Source organism: Adiantum capillus-veneris, chromosome 3 (assembly GCF_014529385.1).
Source record: "Adiantum capillus-veneris isolate H3 chromosome 3, ASM1452938v2, whole genome shotgun sequence".
Lineage (NCBI taxonomy): Eukaryota > Viridiplantae > Streptophyta > Polypodiopsida > Polypodiales > Pteridaceae > Adiantum > Adiantum capillus-veneris.
In genome coordinates, this window is record NC_140933.1 from 106,281,624 (window position 1) to 106,302,925 (window position 21,302).

The window sequence follows — 21,302 nt, forward strand, 5'->3', positions numbered from 1 at the left end:
TTGGAGCGCAAGGCAATTTCAGCAAGATCTCGTGCTTGGCCCGCCCCCAAAAGCCTGCTGCATTGCGAGTGGTTTCATTTTCTTCACATCGCCCAGTCGATAGCTCTGTCTGCAGGCCAAATTTTCATCAAATTTTTTTTTTCCTCTTCACTTTGGTTACCCTAATGGTCCAGTGAAGAGCCTTTGCCCACGGTCTTTGGCTTGGAAAGGCGCGCTTAATTCTTCCACTGCCATCTTTTCATCGGTGGGCATACACAACACACACCGGTTGTGGCTTCTTGCAACTTCTGCATTCTGAACCTACTGCAAACCAGGTTTTGAAGTTTCGACAAAGTGCAAATTGGTCACCAAGCTTCAACCGATTTGGTGGTTGCATACGATGCAAGCCACCTCGGCAGTGACTATACATTGATTTGTGTTTTCAACTTCCTCGTCGGTTGCCCAAATTGTCGGCAACTTTCAAGTTTATTTGGTGTATTGCATACGACGCAAACCAGACTATTAGGACCTCGAATTTTCTCCGTGCTTTCGAGTGAATCATCCACTGCAGTTTTGCTTGTTGTTGTCAAGCTGGCAGTGGTCACGGATTGAACTACGCTTTCGAAGTCGGTGTTCTTTCTTCTCAAAGACGTAATTATACGGTTCCTTATCGCATACGGCTACGAGCTCGTTGGAATTCATGTATTCTCCTTTCTTTTCTCGCACAGTATGTCCACAGCATGGATTCGGACATAGATATGCATCATGCATTTGATTTTGAGCAGTCCGCACCCGTTTCGTCTGCCGATGCCATGCGGACGGTTCCTCTCACGGAGAGTAATCGTGCCCCAACGGCAACAGACGATGCGTATGAGTTGTTGGACATGCAAGATTTCCGTGCATTGCAAACACGCATGACTGTGCTTGAAATGAAAGAAGCCGAAGCCGAAGAGCTAGGGCGCGTGCAGTAACCCTTTGTCGGGGCCGAGGCTACGCGGTGAACCTGCGTCAAATCGCACGCGCTTAGGCTCAGTTGGAGCGCAAGGCAATTTCAGCAAGATCTCGTGCTTGGCCCGCCCCCAAAAGCCTGCTGCATCGCGAGTGGTTTCATCTTCTTCACATCGCGCAGTCGACGGCTCTGTCTGCAGGCCAAATTTTCGTCAAAATTTTTTTTTCCTCTTCACTTTGGTTACCCTAATGGTCCAGTGAAGAGCCTTTGCCCACGGTCTTTGGCTTGGCAAGGCGCGCTTAATTCTTCCACTGCCATCTTTTCATCGATGGGCATACACAACACACACCGGTTGTGGCTTCTTGCAAATTCTGCATTCCGAACCTGCTGCAAACCAGGTTTTGAAGTTTCGACAAAGTGCAAATTGGTCACCAAGCTTCAACCGATTTGGTGGTTGCATACGATGCAAGCCACCTCGGCAGTGACTATACATTGATTTGTGTTTTCAACTTCCTCCTTGGCTGCCCAAATTGTCGGCAACTTTCAAGTTTATTTGGTGTATTGCATACGACGCAAACCAGACTATAAGCACCTCGAATTTTCGCGAGTGGTTTCATCTTCTTCACATCGCGTAGTCGACGGCTCTTGGGGGTGGGCCAAGCAAGAGATCTCGCTGAAATTGCCTTGCGCTCCAACTGAGCCTAAGCGCGCGCGATTTGACGCAGGTCGACCGCGTAGCCTCGGCCCCGACAAAGGGTTATTGCACGCGCCCTAGCTCTTTGGCTTCGGCTTCTAACAGTGACGTGGAATGCTTTCAAAGGGCACGACATATTCGAACCCTTACCTTAACTCGACGCCGCATAATCATCTCTACCAAGATTTCCCTGTCGAAAACCACGTTGGTAACCGACGAAAATGTGAAAATGGGGATATCTCCGTAAGCGGAATATTGAAATTTGCATGGCTCCTTGAGCAGTCTGTGACTATGTCCGAAAAACCCTTGAGCCGTCTATAGTGCCCCCTTGAGGCAAGACCACCATGTGCATAGACTCTGTGTTCCTCAGCAAGACCGCCATTTTCATAGACTCCGTGTTCCTCAGCAAGACCACCATGTGGTGATTATCACGAACCATGGCATTCAAACCTAGCAGGTAAGAGCATGGAAGTTCTCACACGATTCCACCTTGGTTGCAATTTGGGCAAGGCCCTTGACAGCATGCAGTAGAGTAGTTATTGAGCATGTGCTTGATAACTCTGGTATGCATGGGACTGAATGATCACGGTTATCATTCATAAAGTCACACTGGTATCAGAGCAAGGTGGAGGGGAGGGTGAAGAGCGAGCTATGGATTAAGGTTGTGGCTCGCATGGCTTTTCTCCCTTTCGTTCTCTCTCTCTCGATCTCGATCTCTCTAGTGAAGGATGGACTCTCTTCCATGGCAAGCCTGAATCAGAACGCAGAAAAACCGAATCCGAAACGGGTGTGGACTGCTTGAAATCAAATGCATGATGCATATCTATGTCTGAATCCATGTTGTGGACGTACTGTGCGAGAAAAGAAAGGAGAATACCTGAATTCCAACGAGCTCGTAGCAGTATGTGATAAGGAACCGTATAATTACGTCTTTGAGAAGAAAGAAAGCCGACTTCGAAAGCGTAGTTCAATCCGTGACCACTACCAGCTTGACAACAACGAGACAAATTGCAGTGGATGATTCACTCGAAAGCACGGAGAAAATTCGAGGTGCTAATAGTCTGGTTTGCGTCGTATGCAATACACCAAATAAACTTGAAAGTTGCCGACAATTTGGGCAGCCGACGAGGAAGTTGAAAACACAAATCAATGTATAGTCACTGCCGAGGTGGCTTGCATCGTATGCAACCACCAAATCGGTTGAAGCTTGGTGACCAATTTTCACTTTGTCGAAACTTCAAAACCTGGTTTGCAGCAGGTTCGGAATGCAGAAGTTGCAAGAAGCCACAACCGGTGTGTGTTGTGTATGCCCACTGATGAAAAGATGGCAGTGGAAGAATTAAGCGCGCCTTGCCAAGCCAAAGACCGTGGGCAAAGGCTCTTCACTGGACCATTAGGGTAACCAAAGTGAAGAGGAAAAAAAAAAATTTGACGAAAATTTGGCCTGCAGACAGAGCCGTCGACTGCGCGATGTGAAGAAAATGAAACCACTCACGATGCAGCAGGCTTTTGGGGGCGGGCCAAGCACAATATCTTGCTGAAATTGCCTTGCGCTCCAACTGAGCCTAAGCGCGCGTGATTTGACGCAGGTCGATCGCGTAGCCTCGGCCCCGACAAAGGATTACTGCACGCGCCCTAGCTCTTTGGCTTCGGCTTCTTTCCCCTCCACTAGAGATTGCATGCAACATGCATTCCAAAAAACGTGCCTCCGTCCCAAAATAGCCTGAAGCTCTGATACCAGTGTAAGCACCAAGGGACTGCCATGCCTAGTCCATCCGCCCAGCGTCCCTTTCATAGGTTGCTAGCTCCTTTCGGACCCCTTCCCACTGGCAGCCGGTCCTTGGCCGAGTCCGTGACCCCTTGGTTTGGCCTTTGGCCTGACACTTTTGCAAATGGTCGATATGTTCCTCTCGCAGAAGAGAGTGTACACACAGGGCTGCTTGAAATCAAATGCATGATGCATATCTATGTCCGAATCCATGCTGTGGGCGTACTGTGCGAGAAAAGAAAGGAGAATACCTGAATTCCAACGAGCTCGTAGCAGTATGCGATAAGGAACCGTATAATTACGTCTTTGAGAAGAAAGAACGACGACTTCGAAAGCGTAGTTCAATCTGTGACCACTACCAGCTAGACAACAACGAGAAAAATTGCAGTGGATGATTCACTCAAAAGCACGGAGAAAATTCGAGGTGCTAATAGTCTGGTTTGCGTCGTATGCAATACACCAAATAAACTTGAAAGTTGCCTACAATTTGGGTAGCCGACGAGGAAGTTGAAAACACAAATCAATGTAAAGTCACTACCAAGGTGGCTTGCATCGTATGCAAGCACCAAATCGGTTGAAGCTTGGTGACCAATTTGCACTTTGTCGAAACTTCAAAACCTGGTTTGCAGCAGGTTCGGAATGCAAAAGTTGCAAGAAGCCACAACCGATGTGTGTTGTGTATGCCCACCGATGAAAAGATGGCAGTGGAAGAATTAAGCGCGCCTTGCCAAGCCAAAGACCGTGGGCAAAGGCTCTTCACTGGACCATTAGGGTAACCAAAGTGAAGAGGAAAAAAAAATTTGACGAAAATTTGGCCTGCAGACAGAGCCGTCGACTGCGCGATGTGAAGAAGATGAAACAACTCGCGATGCAGCAGGCTTTTGGGGGCGGGCCAAGCACGAGATCTTGCTGAAATTGCCTTGCACTCCAATTGAGCCTAAGCGCGCGCGATTTGACGCAGGTCGACCGCGTAGCCTCGGCCCCGACAAAGGGTTACTGCACGCGCCCTAGCTCTTCGGCTTCGGCTTCTTTCCCCTCCACTAGAGATTGCATGCAACATGCATTCCAAAAAACGTGCCTAAGTCCCAAAATAGCATGAAGCTCTGATACCAGTGTAAGCACCAAGGTACTGCCATCCCTGGTGTTAAGTATGGAGCCTGATTTACCCTTGTAATTTTCTGTGGTAAAAGCGCACATTTGTAAGGCCCCCATTATGAGGAGAAGCCATCGTGCATGAAGGAAAATCACTCATCGGAAACCAAAATTTTCACGGACAAGAATCAGGGGCAACTTTAAAGGCCTCGGGGGCGGAGGCCCCCGAGACTTTTTTTTTCGCCGGAATATTATGGCTGGACGGCGGCCGGAAAGTGGTTGGAAAAAAACCGGTCGGTTTGCCGGTGGCCGATAGTCAATGGCCGATGGCCGGTGGTCGGAAGTCAATGGCCGGTGGCCGGTGGCCGAATTCAAAAGCGGACTTGTCTTCTCAAGGGCGGCCACACATGGGCAGATTGGAGGGTCCGATTTGGACTTATTCGCACAAGGACGGCTACACATGGCTGTCTCTCATAAGAGAGGGCAGCCCTTTTGGCCTATAAAAGGAAGCCATTTCTACACACATTTCATAGTGTGAAGTTGATGCAACAAGGTGAGTGTGAGGTGGTGAGAGTGAAGCAAGGCGGGAGCTCCATTAAGGGTATAATCCCTTTGTAAACTACTTCTTGTTTTGAAGTACTAAAGCCATTGAGTGGCTGCTTTCACGTGGACATAGCCCACATTGGGTGAACCACGTATATCGTGTGTACTCTCTCTCTCTCTCTCTCTCTCTCTCTCTCTCTCTCTCTCTCTCTCTCTACTCTATAATCTCGTGTATATAAATCTGTCTCTCTCCATTAAGTAATCTACTCAATTATCTATTTAGCTACGTCTTATTTCCTAACACCTGGTCCATCCTCCCAGCCTCCCTTTAATAGGCTCCTAGCCCCTTTCGGACCCCTTCCCACTGGCAGTCGGCCCTTGGCCGAGTCCGTGACCCCTTGGTTTGGCCCTTGGCCTGACATTACTCCCCCCTTGGAGAAGCGTTTTCGTCCTCGAAAACAAAAGTGGGGAATTTCTTCTTAAGAACACTTATGTTTTCCCAAGTGGCACCCTCTTCAGGGCGATCTTTCCACTTGACTAAAGCTTGACTACGTACATGATGACGAGTACGGAGTTCATGAAAATCTAAAATGCGTTCAGGTTCATGCGGTTAAGTGGGAGGTTCAGTGAAATCAACCAATATCTGTTGGCCGATAACATTGTCGTCCCCATGCAAGCGTTTACGTAAACGACTTACATGAAATACCGGATGGACACGCGAGTGCGCAGGTAACTCAAGTTTGTAGGCCCTATCACCAACTCGCTTGAGTATCTTGAATGGCCCGCAATAACGGGGAGATAATTTCAGTGTCGATCTAGTCTTCAGAGTTTCTGAATGCTCTGGCACACGCAAAAATACCTCTTCACCTTCTGTGAAGGTAACTTGCCGACGTTTCTCATCAGCATACTTCTTATACCGATCCTGTGCTTGTCGAACATTTTGACGAGCAAGTCTCAGCATTTCCATATGATCTTGGAGAAACTCCTTGACCTGCTGGAGCTTCTCAGTTACAAACCCCACCGTCACTGGTGATCTAGGTTGAAAACCATACATAAGCATGAATGGGCTAAAACTAGTTGTAACATGCTTAGCACTATTATATGAAAACTCAAGAATAGGAAGATAATCTTCCCAATCTGATTGCTTCTTGCTAACGTATGCGCGTAGCATATCCTCTAGCACTTGGTTGACTTGTTCTGTCTGACCATCTGTTTCAGGGTGATCAGTCGTACTTAAATTAAGTTGTGTACCCAATCGTTTAAAAACGGCCCTCCAAAAATGACTGTTAAACTTGGGATCACAATCACTCACAATGTTACTTGGCAATCCATACAACCGGTAAAGATTGTCCACAAATAACTTAGCTAAGTCTGGGGTCTTAATGGTTGACTTTGTTGGAATAAACCGACAAAGTTTAGTCAACCGGTCTACGACCACCCATACCGAGTCATGTCCTCGAATAGTGGTTGGTAAACCCACAATAAAATCCATGGAGATACTTTCCCATTTACCGTTTGGAATCTCTAAAGGATGTAAGAGTCCTCCTGCTTTCAGGCGCTTTGCTTTATTAACTTGACATTTTTGGCAATGCAAGACATAGTCTTGAACATACCTATGCAAACCTGGCCAGTAAAACTCTCGTCTTACAAGTGCATAAGTTTTCTTAATTCCCGGGTGCCCTGCACTTGGACTATCATGACATTCATAAAGAATTTGGCGCCGAATGTCCGCATCCGTCGGTACACACACTCTCCCCTTGTGGAGTAGGTACCCATCATTGTAGGATAGAAATTAGACCACTTGGGACGAATGTTCTATGCGCCAGCATAAAACATTATTGGAATATATTTTCCATTATTGGGATGTGATCCTCAAACTGGAAGGGATGGATACCTTTTAGCAGGTGCGTGGGTTCATCCGCGGGTTAACTCCCGAGCTTAAGAAGCACGTTAAAACCCAGGATCCACAAACACTTGAGGACGCAATAGTGCAAGCTCACATCCATGATGATCCCGATGATCGGGCATTGCATAGTTCGCATGTGCACGGCACTACACCTGTTTTAACACGTCTACAGCATGTGCATCATAAAAGAAAAAATGTCTCTACTGCATCAGAGACCTCCAAAAATCCCAAGGGGTCTAGAGGTCCTCTCTCAACGGAAGAGTTTGAGAAAGCCAAAAAAGAAAAGTTGTGCTTTAAATGTTTGGGAACTGGACATAGCAAAAAGGATTGTCCCAAGGGGAAATCTGCTGCTCAAGACAAGGGGAAGGAAAAAGTAGTACACATGGTGCAGCTTTTACCTCTTGAGTCCTCTTCCCAGTTTGCTAATGTGGAAGTAACACACACCAAGTTCTTCATCTCCAGCATCTTGGCCGCTCTAGAGGTGTTGGTGTTGGTGCTGCCATCCTCCAAATTCACCTTTCATATTTTCAACCAGACTTTGTAGCTCCTCCTTGTTTAACCATATGTTGCCTTGAGAGTGTGATATCTACTAGAGACTAGTAGATATACTTGTCCATGATTGATTGCTTTACCACACTATTTGCTACCTTCAAACTATCAATTGCAACTTGCTTCTAGTCCAAGGTGGATTGGTACTTAGCAGTGTTCTTCTTCAGCTCTTCTTTCACTAGATTCCATTTCTTAGCATTTAGATTTGAATTGATGAGATTCAATTCTTTAGTTTCCTACTCCATTTCTTTGATACTCTTCCTATAGTGCTCATTATCTTAGTGATTCGTACCGTTCATGTAGATTTAGCATTGTTGGTCCAAAGATGTCTGTATGCATGGTAAAGAATCCTGCGTAGAAAGCTTCTTCAAACGCCTGGAGGTGATAAGATGGGAGGAACATGATTCTTTGGTATAATGCATGTATCACCTCCTTGGAAGGCTGACCTCACATATCATAAGCACATCTGTATGTGTCCTGGAAGAAACATATGATGTCAGTCACCTGTCCTGGCTTGAAGGTTTCAAACATTGCTAGGATGGTTCTGCAGATCTTTCTCATCATGATGCATGTAAGGTCAGGTGAGCCAGTGAACAACTTTATGGCGCTCGTTAGGGTTTTCACCATGTATAGAGGATGAAGATGCTACGAAGGTTGATCCAGACTTTACTACAAGGAATAATGAAGATGACGATAACACACATGCTCTAGAACAAAGCGAAGGAAATGGTGAGGTTTTCCAGACAAACGATCGTTCCTAGCAATTGCTTGATGAGACTCCACAAAATCAGCTAGATTAGACATTGAGAAACCATTCTCACTTATTCTCTCACCTGCCTTCACGCCTGGCAGCTTTGGGTAGTTCAGCCAAGTGGGTTGGCTTCTCTGTAAGAGTTCGTGTGCTTTCCACGTCCTAACCCTTGGTAGAGGGCAGAAGTTGAGGTTGTCTTTGATGTGTTTAGGTGCCTCTACCAAGTGTATTAGGTACTGCGGGTACTTGGTAAGCCAAGCCTTCCTCCACTTGGGCTGAGAATCCACTATCAGCCTTACTCCTTCTGGCCTCGAGGTGTCTGCGTTGTAGAGAGGGACCGTTGGCTCTTCTCTGATCTGCTGGTTTATTGTTGCCGCTTCATATTTAAGCAATGGATATGGGAGAGAGGGTTGTAGCCATTCACGCCTGAGATCGCTAGCGTCGATTTTTTGAATTGTCATTGATTTGAAAACCCTCTGTTCCCATTCCAAGGCCTCTAAGTTGGTGCTTTCTCTGAGCTCTGCCTCTATTGCTTTTCGCAATTTTTCCTCCTCTTCCTGTGTTAGATCCTGGGGCTCTTGAGAGGAGCCTGCTATGCTTTCCTCTGGCATGGGTGTGTCCACAGGATCTGCCACATTGTCGAGGTCGATGCCCTCATTGGCAGCTGGCCTTGAGCTCTCTGCTTCTGCTTGTTGTCGGCCTTTCAACTCCTCAATTTGCTTGAGGAGCGTCTGCTTTTCCACTTCGGCTTGTTCGCCCATAGTCACGAGGAGGTCATTGAGTTCAGCATTTACTTTTTAAGCCTCCTCGAGCTTTATCTTTATGCTCTCCAACTCTTCTTGTAGGGCCTTTTGGCTGTCCTCCAATTTGGTTTGCATTGCAATAGAACCTTCAGCCATGATCACCCTCTGCTTCTTCTCAAGAGTCAACTCCCTTTGGAGTTCTTGCATCTGCTCTTCATACATTTGACTCTCCGAAATAACTTGAGTTGAGCTTGTAGCTCTAACTCTCGCAGGTGTTGCTCTCAACCTCTCGATGGTTTGATCTTTGACTTTTAATTGGTCCTTGAGCTCAAGGACTTCATCCAGGCTTGCTTCTTGTTCTATTTTCGCCTTCTCCTTAGCATTCCTCAAGGCCTCTACTTCTTTAGTTTCTTCTGTTAGCTAGAGTGTCAGATTATTTCTTTCTTTTTCTGCATCTCGCAATGACTTGCTGAGTTGCAGGCACTCTTCTTCAGCTGCTTGCAATCTCTTTGCCGCTGCCTCATTTGCTTCTTCCTTTGCTTGGCAGTTTTGTAGAGCAGTGGCCAGGCTGGCCTGGAGGTCAGCTTCTCTTTCTTTGTGTCCTTGGCTTTTTGCCTGCAGTAGATCTCTTTCCATCTTGGTCTTTACTTCAGTGGCCTTTATAGTTATCAATTCTTCGTCTGATGTCACAGATTGTGCCCTTATTTCGGCTAGCATTGTCATCACCACATCCCAATCATTCGAGGGCGGGTGCAGGTCTACCGTGTCAGTAGCAATCTCCTTTAGCTCAATTAGCCGGATGCCTGGCATCTGTTCTTCATGCCCTGTCCTCGCCATGTCGAATGCGACTGTGGCGGCTTCTTCCCTTGTATAGCCTGCAGCTAGCAGGTCCAGAAATGCATAATATGCTTCTTCAAGTTCTTTTTGCTCAGATGCAGGCTTGGCCTCTTCCTTGGGCTCAGGTTCTGGCTTTTGCTCTTGCTCTTCAGCCCGGTGTTCTTCTTGATTGTCTCCAGCCTCCTTATCTTCTGGTGGAGGGCTGCTAGGAGGTGGTGATGGTGATGGCTGTGGGCTAGGTTTAGGGCTATCTGGTAAAGCTGTAGGTTTTCCCTTTATATCTCTATCTGCTTTCGTCTTTCTTTCCCTTTCCTAGTTTTCTTGTTCATGTAGCAACGTCTGCCGTATCTGCTCCACTTCTTCCTCGGTGAAAGGGATGTGGGGAATGTTTTCCGCTGCGGCATCAAGAATCTTGAAATTCTTGATGTAGTCTTCAAAGCGGTCCCTCTGCACTCTTCTTGAGGATCCGGACATAGACTCGAGGGATGTCTTCCATAATTCGTTTAAATCGCCCTTGAGGGATCTTTCTGCTCGGAAACTCTCCATCAGCCTCTCAATTCTAGCCGCTTTTTGTGATCGAGTCTCTTTGACCGGCACTTGAGCAAATTCTTTTTTGCCTTTCTTCTGCTCAGGTTGCTCCTCTTCCACTTGCTCTAGTCATCTCTTCAACCTTGTAGCCACCCTTGGTGCTCTTTGTGGATCGTCTTCTTTGTCTTCCTTCACCCTGAGCCAGTCATTCTGAGATGGGGGGTCAGGCCACCTTCCCTTGGCGTGTAGTGTTGCATAAACTACCTTGGTTATCGTCTCTCCTGGCACTATGTAGGTTGGATTTTTGTTTCCCATCTTCACCAGGCTATCATGTATGTATGCCGCATAATTGATTATCTTTGGGGTGCCCTTCGTCATTGCCCAAGTAAATGTTGTTGCAATTGCACCTGGCGACATCCTGTACTTCTGCGGCCTCTTCATGCACATGTGGAAGTATTGGTTGTACAATTGGCTCATGATCGCCACCTTTGGGTTGGCGATGTCTTCAAAAGTGTAATTAGCCTTTTTCTCTTTGTACACCTTTACTTCATCCCTTCTCTTTGTCACGTTGTCTCCCTAATTGGAGAGATCTAGTGCATGGGAGACAACCCTTTCCGTGATAATGATCTTTGTGTTGGGTCTGCCATGCAAATTAGTCACCTTGGCCACTCCATCTTCTTTAATGCTGGTCACAAACTCCCATACCCTTTTGACGTCCACCCCTGCTGGGATTGCTTCGAAATAGTTATGGAGGTCAATTTTCTCCAAGTAGCCGGCCATTTTGCTTCGGACAAATTCATTGAGCTCCCTTGGCAGCATTGGCAGCTCTATTACATTTCCGTCATTGTCCTTGAACACACCTTGGTAGATCTTTAGGTCGTTTGACTCTAGTAGATCTTCCTGTATCCAGGTGCTTGTGGGCTTTATTGTTCCCTCTGGAATGAAAAATGTTTCCACCTCGTCCAGATAGTCTTTGATTGTCATTCTCTTCTTCTTTACCGGTGACTTCGAGGCTGCCATAGACCCTGTTGCACTCAGCAATCCGAAGTTAGCATTTTTTCCATATCAGCTGCTAAACTGAGTTTTACTTATCCAAATGACTTGAAAATTGAAATTATAGCCTAAAAGGAACTTGTGAAGCTGTGCATGTACTCACAGTGCAAATTTGACAAAAAAAAATCCATCTAGACATCCTACGCGTAGGATGTCTTTTTCTTCAGAAATGGTTCATACTTGACATGTAGGTAGTGTAAGGCTCATGGAACATGGTTATAGGCTTGGATTTGAATTTGGATGTCAAAAAGTGGGTTTTTGGGCTGATTTAGGCTTTAGGTCACAATTTTGGTAGATTGTCCATCATGGGAAGCAATTGATGTCCAAATGGGTTAAAACTTGGTATATGGGCTCAATGCATCATGGTATTAGCTCCTATGATGTCATTTCTTGTACAGAAGTCTAAATCTAAGCTAAAGACATCCTACGCGTAGGATGTCTTTTTCATCAGAATTGCATGAAACTTGATCTGTGGGTTGTCCTTGACCTATGGAACATAGCCATGTTCTTGGATTTGCATTTGGATAATAATTGATGCCTGTAGGGCTCTGTGAGGTGTTTTTGGGCTCAAAAAAGTGTATCTTGAAGGTGTTGGGGGTCAAAAGTGATTAGAAGGGCTTGAAGCTTGACATATGGGCTCTTGTTGATGAGGTTATCAATTCTGAAATGACAAAACTTCTCCTTCATGCCCAGATGGTCCATAAGACATCCTACGCGTAGGATGTCTATTTCCTCATTTTAACTCCCAGACCACACAGAAAGTTAGCTGATGTGTATGTGAATGTGTTGTGCAAGTTTCATGAGATTTGGACAAGATTTGGTAGGTCAAAGGTCCATTAGTGCCTTTATGACCTAACTTTGCATTTTTCCATGCATATGAGGTCCAATCTCATCCAAATGTGATGAAACTTGGGGTATGGCTTGTAAATGTCATTCAGAACATGTGCATGACAAGAATTGTTGGGTTTTGTGCCAAAAAATGCCCTTGAGACATCCTACGCGTAGGATGTCTCCTGGTGATTTTTCCTTTGTTAGTGCTCCTAGTGCTTGCCCTTTGCCCCCCTAAGTCCCTTTTGAGCCTAATTTCAACAAAAAAGTCAAATGGATAGAGTATAACTCCCTATGTGGACTTCAGAGCCTTCGAGCCGTTTTCTGACTTTTGGAGTGCTTTTTGGCGATGAAATTCCTCGATGTTGGTCTCCATAGCTTCCCAATCCCTTGGGGATCCTTGCCGTATGGTTTTTTTCGACTTCGGCTTCACCGGAGCTTCATTTGGAAATTTGTCACTCTAGAAGCACCCGTGGCTGCGTTTACATACCTTTGATGATTTGTGGTGGTCCACCACCATAGGACTTGGTTTTTGATGGTCTAGGAAAGCCGCTCGTGAAGTTTGGTGGCAAACAGACTTGCGGTTTGGCCACAAGTGCATTTTGACGCTTTGTCTGTCTGATGCCATTTTTGAGGTTTAGTGGTGCTTCGGGTCACTTTTTGGTCATGCGGGTCATATGGACTTGTCGAGCATGTCGATATGCTCCTACCCATAAATTTTGGTAGCATTTGGTCGCCGTTTCGCCGATTTCCCATTTGGTGGCCTCTTGCAGGTTTTTGGGAATTAGGGTTTTTCCCGATGGTTTCCCACTGCCTTTGGCTATCCAGGACTGGTCTCCTAGACTAGGGTAAGCTGCCGATGAAGTCTTGTTGCTTTTGGGTTAGTCGTTTGGCCGCCGTTTCTATTTGTAGGTCTCTACCGTCCGCTTTGTGTGTGACTTCTACGCTAGTTCTCGCGACAGAATGACAAACATGCGCGAAAAGCTCAAGGTGGTGAGCCTACCTCTCATGTCTGGAGCTAATCGGGTAGCCGTGCGCATCGTAGAAGTTGTTGGAAGATCGATCCGCTCTAGGTGGCAAAAGCTCTCTCCACAAGGTCAATAGTGAGAATGAGCTGAAAATGGGGTGAAAATTTCTTATAATGGAGGTCCCCGAACCATTTTTCATGAAATATGACATGTGCTCCTATCTTTCTGCAAGATGCTGTTTAGGCTCAAAAATTTCTTGATTTGGACTCCATTTGCTCTGTTTACCAGAAATTTGTCATTTCGGTCAAAACCTGGCCAAAACACGCTTTCCGCTCTAGTCTCATAACTGCACCCCCACCGTACCATAGGTTGTCTTTTAGTCACTGGTCATCCCCATATTTTTTGTTTTTCATTACGACTGTTTTTCACCTGCTTTTTGTAGTTTTGAAGTTTTTCTGCCGAAAATTAGCAAAATTAAAAGGAAAATAGCAAATCAAACCCAAAAAATCCCCAAAATTCATAATAGATCACAAACATCACCGCAACACATTATATACACTCACATGCAATTTTTATGGCCGGATTTCTCTGTTTTACCAGTATTTTGCCTGAAAAATACTAAAGATACGGGAGACCATAAGGTGAAGCAAAAGATCAAGGCCATGTCGAGGACAACATGAACAAGGAGGGGGGGGATGTTAGAAGCTGGACACACCCCACGGCATCTAACTACTCGGCGGATTATTATTTTTTTGTAATTAGTCATTCATTGAGGAAAACCCGGTTTTTCACCTTGTAAATATTGGGACTTACAGAAGTTTCCAGATTGTATCCCAGTTTTGATAGTTAGATGGAGTAGATGGATGATTTTGAAACTTTAGGGTTTGAGAAGTTGTAAGGTATATATATCACTTTTTGACTTAATGAAAAACCTTTTGTCATTTTAAACAAGTTTAAGTTTGTGAGTGAGCGTACTATGTACGTGAGAGAGAGTGTGAGCTTTGTCTTGACGCTACGTGTGCTACGGTGGTCGAAATCGAGTGCAGAGAAGTGCAGCGTGTTGCCCCCGACTAGAGCTACGAGCCGATACCAACATTGCGCGCGTATGGTCCGGCTTTGGGAGCTCCTTCTACGAGCTTCATCGGTTGTTTGGGTGAGCATACGTTGTCCGATTTTGCATTGCGGCATATCCACGCGTTCACATTGAGTAGAACTACACATTAGGCACTTCATATTTCAGAAACGAAGACCTGAAGATTTCGGCCAGACATCCTACGTATTTCTGCACCGGGTGTTTTGGGTCGTGATTTTGGTGCACAGATCTTAGGGAGAGTGGCCTATAGGTATTAGTAGGGTCTCCTTCAAGTTCTATGGTGTTTCGGAAGTGTTTGATAGGTATTTGGCTCTAGCAAGCGTTGTAGGAAGCATCCTCTTTTGTTCTCTTGAAGACTGTGACTTAGACAAGTGGTAGGAGCCTCTATAGGAATTAGTTAGGAGTCGGTCGAGTGTAGGTTGACACCTTATGCTTGCTTCCACGCGCCTGCGGGTCGAGCTTCTTCCTTAGCTGACATTACTTGTTAGGTGAGTTCTCGCTGTGCTGACGTCCGTCGCGGCGTACCCGTCCAACAGAGAGACTTCAACACATCATGCAAAAATTGGCGCAGATATCGATGAGACAAAGCTTCTTTTAAAAGTAAAATGCACTCGAATAAGCATCGAAATACACGCTAGTATGGTGTCATCGATATATGCATTGGTATATACACCGTTAGAAAACACGATGTTACATATGCTAGAACACACGTTCTTACATGCGTTGGTATTTTTTTTCATAACCGAGGCCTATTCCGAGGCCCTACCAACGCGTGTACCAAATTTTGTTTCGACGACCAAACGTGCAATCTTTTTTTGGGCAGAGAGGGCTGGGAACTGATGTTGCATGTACTATCCTTTCCTTGCCAAAGATTCTTCCTTCGCTTTCCTCTTTATTGCTATTTCCTTCCATTCCGAATGGCAATGACTACACCCCATTAAAAAGAAGGGGGGGGGGGAGAGAGAGAGAGAGAGAGAGAGAGAGAGAGAGAGAGAGAGAGAGAGAGAGAGAGAGAGAGCTATCCTTTCCGTGCCAAAGATTCTTCCTTTGCTTTCCTCTTTGTTTCTTTTTTCTTCCATGCCGAATCACAATGACTACACCCCATTAAAAGGAAGGAGAAAGAGAGAGAGAGAGAGAGAGAGAGAGAGAGAGAGGGAGAGAGAGAATGATATCTATCCATTCTTGTGTAGCATAGATATGGAGTTCCATGGGGTGGACTGAGGAGGAGGGTGCCAATCTCATCGAGGCTCGCTCAGTTCAAAGTCGATGTTTGGTGTCTCTAAATGCTCATGAAGAAATAGAGAGAATCATAGACACGGACCCACTTCCTGTTGGCATGTGGCAGTTTCGAGACACGCCTCTCTCCATTCTTATAGTTAGAGTTAGAAGTTTCCAAAAAATCCTTTCAGCATAAGGGCATCGCATATTGGTTTAGTAATCTGGGTTGAGGAATGATGGACAAGTCAGCAGACTAGGAATCCCAAGCAGTCTACGAACTTCGAGCAATGCTCATATAAACATGGAAAATTTAAGAGAAGGTTTTTCCACTAAATTTCTCTAAAAGGGTTTTGTCGGTCAAAAATTTGTGGTTGATTTACCATTAAAAATAGGTGCAATCTTGGATTAATTTTTTGTTGTTGTGCTTGAAGTCACCTAAGAAATCAGTTTGATTTTTGTTTTGTATATGTGCCTTGCCCTATCTCGCTTTTTAGGGATTGCTCGGAAAATCTCGCTCGAGCTTTGAGATTCCTTGAAGTGGTAGATCACTTCAAGTACCTTGGCCTTGAGGTTCCATCCAATCATAAATGAAAGGATTGTGCAATGTGTCGCTTGGAAGCCGGAAAGAGGGCTTATTATGCATTTGAGAACATGTGCAATGCTGGAGAGATCAAGTGTTGGGCTCTCAAAAAGTACCTCTTTGACACATTGGTGACATCGGTGCTTCTTTATGGAGTGGAGGTGTGGGGTGGAAGCATCGGGAAGTCTACTTGGAAAGAGTTTGAGAATGTTCAAAAGCGTTTTCTCACCAACTTTCTCCAAGTCAAGACACAAACACCCTACATGCTCTTACTTCTTGAGTCCGGATCGCTTCCCATTGAGGTCTTGGGCATGCAAAGGATTGTGGAGTACATGCTTAAGACACAATGTAGCCCTTTGCATCGACTTTCGAGAATCACATATGAAGCAAGTCAAAAGGTCCAAAAGATATGCAAGAGAAAAATACTAAGTTCGGGGTGGATGCTTGACATCAAGAAATGGTTTGGAAGATGGAATGCATGTCACTTGGTCAAGGATGCGTCGATCAACTCCCAAGCTACTGAGGATTTCTTACAACACCAATGTATCATGGCTTGGGAGAAATCTGGAGGTTCTCGCTTCAGCCATTACACCACACACGTTTCCCCAAACTACAAATCCCTCTTCTTCTCTGAAGGAGGTAACAGAACCCATCCCTACATCCTTGAGCCCATCCCATTGAGTGTGATCCGCACCATTGCCTCCATTCGTCTTAGCTCCCATTCTCTACGCTGCGAGGCAGGACGTTGGGGGCACTGGCAAGGAGTCTCATTAACTTTGCACCTTATTCCTTCGTCAAGTGCGAGAGAATGAGTACCACACACTACTTGAGTGCTCATATTTTGACCACATTAGGTCCTCTTTTCCCCATATATTCAGCCATGAGCTCTCCCTACATACCTTCCTCTCCCAATCACAATATGGACTCTCTATTGCGACGCTCATTTCAGCCATTTTTGAGCTTTTGATCACATCCGAACTTGCTTCTCTCACATTTTCAGCCATAACTTAGACCTACACACTTTCCTCTCCCAACCAAAGTGTGGGCTCTCCATTGCGACTCTCATCACTACAATTTTGGAGCATCGAGAGTCACTCATCAGCCATACACATACTACATCACATGTAACTTTGGTCCCATAGGTCATATTTGACCTCTGAGGACGATAATAAAATCTATCTATCTATCTCTCTCCCCTCCTCTTTCCCCACGGGAAGCACCCCCCCCCCCCCCCTCTCTCTCTCTCTTCCCATCCCATCCCCCCATGGAAACCACTTCTCTCTCTCTCTCTCTCTCTCTCTCTCTCTCTCTCTCTCTCTCTCTCTCTCTCTCTCTCTCTCTCTCTCTCTCACCCCCAACCCTTCCCCCGTGGAAAGCGCCCCCCTCTCTCTTTCTATTCCATCCTACCCCGCTCTCTCTCTCTCTCTCTCTCTCTCTCTCTCTCTCTCTCTCTCTCTCTCTCTCTCTCTCTCTCTCTCTCTCTCTCTCTCTCTCTCTCTCTCTCTCTCTCTCTCTCTCCACACCTGTTGGAAGAGCGACTCACACACCCATGAAGTGCATGCAAACACTACCTAGATCAACATAATGTCAATCGAGGACACAGATGACACGATAGGCACACGGAGGAAATCTCTTTAGCTTGTCAGGCTGAAACCATCCTACACATACAACACTCTGGAAGGCCAACTATACCACAATCAAGAACCTCACTGCCCTCAACTACACCACCTAGCCACATACACATATACTGTAATGGAATTGGCCTATTTAATTTGAGAGTAGCAGAAATTAAAGAGAGTACTTTTGAGAAATGACTTTGTGAGCATAGCGGGTGAACATAATTGAAGGTAGAAACATAATCATAACAATTAGTTAACTTGGCATGAACAATACTTTTTCAAGAGAGAGAATTTAGAGAACATGACAACAGTTGAGGACTGGATTTATGTGGAGACGGTCCCCCCTCCAATAGGCATTTGTATTATGATTTCTCCCATTAAGAGAGACTTGTTACAATACAGTCTTTGTGTTCCTTGTGACCTAGGTGATGCAATGAAGATGGAAAGCTTCATGCATCACAAACATAACATAAACTTGAAGAAAGCTTTAACTATCCCAAGCCTCAGTCCCAAGACCTCAAACACCTTCGAAGGTGGAGAGAGCTAGCAGGGACTGAGGGTAGGGAAGAGGAAGAAGAAACATTTCATAGGAGAAAGAAGTAGTTCCTCACTTATCATAACTCTTGTAGCTAGCATACATAATAACATAGTAATGAAGGAGAAGGAGATGGCAAGCTTAAGCATTGAAGCATGGCTCTTGGTTGGATTTGCACTCCATAGCCAAGAGTGTTGGTGTAGGCTCTCAACCTCTACTTGCTTGGAGAAGGAGAGGGAGCTCTTGCACTTTGCATAGTACACAATGAGAGTGCTTGTGAGTGTGTGTGGGTGAGTATACCCCCTAAGCAACCCCCCTCCTTGCTAGGTCGACCCCCTCTTCTAGCTCATCATTGAAGCTCATTGGCTCTTGCCAAGCCTAGCCAATCACAAGATGGGGCCATTTCTAGCAATAGGTGTATTCTTGGGACAAGTGTCCCCCTTTCCCTTTTGAGAGAGACGACTTCATAAATGCAAAAACAATTAGATAATTCAAGTAATTTATCATTGGACCCCTTTGAAGCCTAGCCAATAGGATTCAAGCATCTCATAAAGGTAACATGGGTAGGGGCCTCACATGTGTCCCTGCTGCCTCTTCAAGCTTGGGCCTTCCTTGTGTGTGTGAGTGTGTGTTCTCTCTCTAGCCCCTAGGAAAAGGGCTCGCCCCCCGTCTTTGTAGAGATTCTTTTGACCTTTGGTGCTCAAGCACCTTAGTCATCAAGCATGACTAAGCACTTGAACTAGGGGGTGTTCCCACAAGCATCTCAGACAAGCATGTCAAAGCACTTCAAGCACCTTAATCATGTAGCAAGTCAAGCACCTCAAGCATGTAGCAGGTCAAGCACCTCAAGCATCTTAATCAAGCATGACAAGCACCTCAAGGAGGACAAGCACCTCGAGCTTGGGCCGGGTTCCCACCTCAAGCTCAGCCCTAGCTTACGTAAGGTTCAAAGGACTTTTACACACATTATTGGAGGTCTTCAATGAAGCTACCCCTGAGGTCTTATGCTCCATTGGTTAGCCTTGCTCTTTGATAGAACATCTCTCATTTGGGCCCCTTTACCATTGGCCCCGTGTTGAGATAGATCTATAAGCACATATCTATATCTTAACACTTGTTTCCGTTTATTCTCCCACATTAAGTGATCAATTTAATATGAGAAAATCATTTGGGTTGGTTAGATATTAGATTTTATGACACATACGGAAGGTAACTCACCTAATCATGCCAGATTCGTACGAAACCTAAGGAACACCATCCCCTCACTAGGATACACCTATCCCTACGCTTCTACACTCAAAACCCTCACTCTAAACACATCTGCGGAAAACGCGTAGGATGACTGAGCAGAATTTTGAAAGTGCATGAAACTAAAATTTATGAGTACCTATGCGTAGCTTATGTCGCCACGATTCTATAGACTACTAGCACGTAGAAAACAGACATCGTTTGATACACTTACAGCCACAAATAGCTCGTAGATGCGTCGACCTGTGCGCTTCGTCTCGCGTGGAATGCTTGGCATTGTCGCGTAGCTCTCTTCGAGCCTACAACAATGGTGCATTTGGATCTCCAATGTGTTGAGCGAGCCAGGCGTAGCGAGAGGATAAATCTCACGCTCACTCTCTTTCTCTCTCACACACACAGTAGACGGCAGCGCTAAAGTTTTGATGATGATAAAAGTCTTTTTACAAAATGACCTAGGTACCTTATATACTAAGGCTACCTTAGGTTTAACCAAAAATGGGGTTGAAAGGGTCAAATGTCTTTGTATTTACAATCTGGAAGTGCCATTGCACCCCGGCTTCTGAAACTAGAATAACTATTCATTACAAATGACGTTTATAGCCATAATCCGCAGCATTTCATAACTCGCAAAAGATAAGACTTTGGTACGAAACTTGAGTTATGTTGTGTTGTTGACCGAGCGGTCAACACTCCCCCCTTTCGCATTCATGTCGTCCCCGACATGACCTGATTGTCGATGGCGATGTGGTCTTTGCTGTCGTTTTGGCTTCATCTGTTGCACTGCTAGTAACTTTGTCGAACCACAACAAGAACTATGATCCATTAGAGTGGACCTCTATCATCATAACCATTCATCTTTTGAGATCCGTTGATTACTTTTATGTCTGCTCTTCTTCATTGGGGACTTCTTTGTTCCTGTGCAATCATGTTGTTAGTTTTGTCTGCAGCTTGTCACTGTAGGCCATTCTTCGTCTCGCCATTGAGGAGAAGTATGGTATGATCTGAAATTGGTGCTCCAATTCATTTGTCAATTGATTTGAGTAGCATTTCCTTATTGTTGATGTAGAAGGAATATGTACAAGAGGATGGTGATAGGTGTCTTTAGATTAGGGTCTAAAACTTGGATGACCAAAGGGAAAAAACCCGGTGGGAAAAAAATGCCTTTGGTATATGCTCTTATTGGAGTTGAGCAGTTGAACGTGAAGTACATGTTCATGAAAGGTGAGTGCTTGGGTGAAACACGGAAAGAGTGCCTGATGCAAGTGCCAATTATGGGACACTCTATATGCATATGAGAAATTTGTCACCAAAAGCATGCAATGTGAAAGAAGGAGATGATGGGTGTTTCAAGGAATAAATGTAGCACATGTGACATCAAAAGATGTCTCAATAGCTTCCACCTTTTCAAGAAGGGTTATCGATGTAGAAGTTTCTCCACTCGTATCTCACTGTGCTCAGTGCGTGAGTGTCCTTTGGACCTTCTCCTTCACTTCACCAGACTTAAGTACTTAGACTTCGACTCTTTTGCTCACCTATACCAGCATGAGCGACACAACGTAAATATGCTCAACTCTTCCAGCTTGATCAGTACCTAGAATAGCTAAGACGCTTAGACCACAGAGAATATTACTTGAAGCTTTGGGACTAACACCTCACTCATTTTGTGGCTTAGCTACTCGACTCTGACTTTTATGACTTGTCGGTTGCCTGTTGACACTGCTTTGTGACAAGTTCTTCGGCTGTTGTAGTGGCTGCTGAGTCATACTTCGTGAAGTTTCATCGTTTTCCTGTACCTTCTTCTCTTTGTAGTGCTCAAGCCTC